Source organism: Rattus norvegicus, chromosome 2 (assembly GCF_021556685.1).
Source record: "Rattus norvegicus strain SHRSP/BbbUtx chromosome 2, alternate assembly SHRSP_T2T, whole genome shotgun sequence".
Taxonomy (NCBI): domain Eukaryota; kingdom Metazoa; phylum Chordata; class Mammalia; order Rodentia; family Muridae; genus Rattus; species Rattus norvegicus.
Genome location: NC_141535.1, coordinates 58,365,135 through 58,368,717, shown reverse-complemented (window position 1 = coordinate 58,368,717; position 3,583 = coordinate 58,365,135). Strand labels below are relative to the sequence as shown.

Sequence of the window (3,583 nt, the reverse complement as noted above, 5' to 3'; positions counted from 1 at the left end):
TTGTTAATTCCCACCTTATTTCGTGACGTGTGGGTAATTCTGCTCCCTGCTTTCGTGCTCGCCTTGGATTTGCTGCACATGCAATCATACTGTTTGCAAGCAGCTTTGCTTTGTCTCAATCCACATTTATACTTTTTCCCTTGGCTATATACCATTCTTACTTCCCGTTACAAACATTGGAATCCATCACTTTTGCTCGAAATGCTGGTTCAATACAGCCCCACATTTTGATACATTCCGGTTTCATTGCCACTCTGAAAAAAATATTTGATTAAGTTCACTGTCACGTCTTGCTCTTTTTTCTGTCACCTCCTAGAGTTGGCTGTGCTGAGAGGCTGACTATCTCCTTCCCAGCCACCTGCTGTCAGAAACTCGTGCATGCAAACTTTCTATGAGAAGTGGAAGGTGGAAGGCCATACAAGTAGCTGCTGATGTTCTAGATGAAGACCAGAAGGGTTGCATGGTCCCAGTCAGTGGTGGGAATGACAAACAAGGTTTTCCCAAGAAGCAAAGTGTCTTGACCCTCGGCAGAATTCTCCTGCTGCTGAAGAAGAGGCATTCTTGTTATAGAACAAGGAGAGAGGAAGCAAAGTGTGTCTGTGGATGCATTGTGCATGCCAATCTGAGTGTTCTCAGCTTGGTTATTGTCTTAAGGGAGGGAAAGGAAGAGGAGGGGGTGGGTATGGATATTCTTGGACTGAAGGATTCTACTGTGCCTTGGTCGTTGGGACCCAAAAGGGCTAGCAGAATCTAAAAGCTTTTCAGTCCCTCTAAAGAAGATGATATCTATCAATGTGTTGTCAGAAAGCCCTTAAGCTGAGAAGGTAAGAACCCCAGGACCAAAGCACTCCAGATTCAGTGTGCTATTGCTCCATGTTTCCTGTAACACTCTGAAGAAACACTCTACCAAGGAAAACAAGGACAAGTCAGGGTATGCTAACTTTTTGCCCAAGGGAACAAAGGAAGCTAAAGAAAAACACCAAGAGCAGATTGTCAAGAGATGTAGGCTGCCCTCCCCTTGGAGCTTCTGAGTCTAGTCAAAAGTGAGTCTTTAATAGGAACAAAGAAAAGATGAGATCTTTTTAAAAAAAAGTTTACCACCATTTCCTTTTTAGCCTAATGTCTATTTGGAAGCGTGGGGCTTGCTGTCTAAATATCAGATGCCTTTGAGGGTATCACTTTATCATCAACTCCTAATCAATTAGATTTTGGAGAAAAGACACTGGTAGTTTCAGTAACCAAAATATAGTTCCATAGGTATGGACCATCGTTTTCTCCTAACTCAAGCATCCCTGATAGTGTACAGTGAACGTTGAGCCCTGATTTCTCTTTCCACACATCCTATTGGCTACTTGTTGTGCATCTATCCTTGCACTCTTCCTCTCTCTTTTGTTCCACTCTGCTCAGAGGTTATTTGCTTCATATTTTTGTTGTTTTAGACATCATGTTTTTCTGGTCTAGAACATCTTTCTGGAGCTTCTTTAAAACTTTAATTTTTTCCCTAATGAAACTCCTCCCTGTTTCTCTGTCATTATTTCTAAACCTTTAAACATATTTAAAGTGCTTATTTCAGAGACGGCTTCTAGACTCCAACCTCTGGTTATCGGGGGTTCTGCCTTTATTGATGGTTTACTTTTTTGGTTCTATGCTCCATTTTCATTCTTTTTTCTGTGTCTGGAGAAAAATTTTTCTGTGTCTGTTTTCATAATATTTTAGTCATTTCTATCAAGTTCGCAGTAGAGACTAAACCCAGATGGTATATTTTTTGTTGTGTTCTTCCCAGAAAGAATTTTCTATTTTCTTTGTCCAAAAACTTGGAAAGGAGATTTTTCTTCCCTGAAAAGTCCACCTGACTGTATAGTTGGGCTGGAAACAAGATTCAGCTTTAATTTCAGTTTCCTTCTTGCCAGTGAGAGGATGGTGAATGTTCTTACCTTTTCAGACTCAACCCAAAATCCTCGGTGCTGGTATGAAGATCTGATCTCTTTGACGTTTTCAAGTTTTGAACTAGGGGTATTCAGTGGCAGCTTTTTTAGTTAGATTTTTCTTCCAGATAATACTGTAGACAGCTCTGGGACTTGATTAGTGGAAGGGATGAAAAGCAACAGAGAGCTCCCTACTTTTTAGCTCTGCCCCAACTGCTGCTGAGTTGGCAAATTTCCCAGGGTGGAGAATTGTTCTGAGAAATTTATTTTTGTGTTTGGGACTCTTCCAGATTCCAATATTTCATGGAGTTTACACTGCTGTTAAAAGGTCAGCTGATTTTTTCCCCTCATCCTAACAAAGTTTTGCCCATGTTTATGGGCTAATTGCCTCCCCTCTCATGCTAGGCAAGTTGCCCCAGTTATGAATATAGTTATCATTATGTGTTCTTCTTTCATGTTTTTATCTTTGGGACTGGTTTGTTTAGGTGTGTGCATACATGTGTGTAGTGGGGTTTTGTGGCTTTAAAGGAAAATGCAAATTTTAGCCTATCTATTATAGTTTTTTGGTATTTCGAAGGTGATCATCTTTATGCCTGTGTCTTAACCAGAATAGAGCTCCATAGTTTTCTATTTTCTGTTTTCCAAGAATTCTGTTGTAGATTATTTCTGAGAGTCAAGTGTGAGGCCTCTGAGCAGTATAAAATACTCGGAGGTCTGGATTCAGACTCTGCATACCGCTTGCCTGAGTCACAAGCAGTACTTGGCCTTGTGATGTGTTGTTGTTTTGTTCCTTTCGTGCCACAATCCAAAAGAGTTGTTTTTTTATGCATAAGCCTGGTCTATGTCTTTGCCCCTTTCATTCTTTAAATCCAAGTCAATTCCTGCTAGTTTTCCTGTGCTGTCTCTGTGAACAGCATCTTGATCCTCAGTTGCATCTGCACCAGAGAAGAACAGCAGCTTTCTCCTGATACTTTGAGTTCCCTCTTGTCCCTTTGTGGGCTTTCCTGTCAAGTCCCCACAGTCACATAAGCTGGTGGTAACAAAACTGTAATCCTAACCTTGTCACACGTCTCTTTAAACACTTTCAGACACTTTCTGTTGCGTAATTGTTCTGAAAGTGTAGACAAGACACAGCAGTCGTGCATTCTTCATCCCCGTCTTGTCCACTTGCCCTTGCTCTATGGTTCTCCACTAGTGTCGTTTACTTTATGCCCTCTTTGCCTTCGTCTACTGTGTGATCTTTACCTAGGCTCACCTCTCTACTTAAAACCTCATTCCTTCTTCTCCTACTTAGTTCCTTTCGAATTGCACTTCTCAGAGAAATCTTCCCTGACCTCTTTGACTGCTTTTTGCTTCCGTTTTTCTCTCATTTTTAAGCATTTGATTTAGTGATAAATTTTGTATTATTTATAAGATTATCTACCTACTGTAGAAGCTCCAATGAGAGAAGAAAAAAAGATTAGTCTCCTGTATCATTTCATCCTTTGTGCTCAGATGGCCACTATGTGTGTTATCTATCTATCTATCTATCTATCTATCTATCTATCTATCTATCTATCTATCTTATCTGACAACTTTCTATGTATCATCTATCTATCTTATCTGACATCTATTTGTCCATAGATATCTCTCCATCCAACCACCCATGTATCTATCTA

The 3,583-nt window shown here is 40.3% G+C and overlaps 1 pseudogene; it reads left to right on the top strand.

Moving 5' to 3' along the window:
- The first annotated feature begins 338 nt into the window (after positions 1 to 338).
- Positions 339 to 1,031, top strand: LOC108350155 (40S ribosomal protein S6 pseudogene; annotated as a pseudogene).
- The last annotated feature ends 2,552 nt before the right edge of the window (positions 1,032 to 3,583 follow it).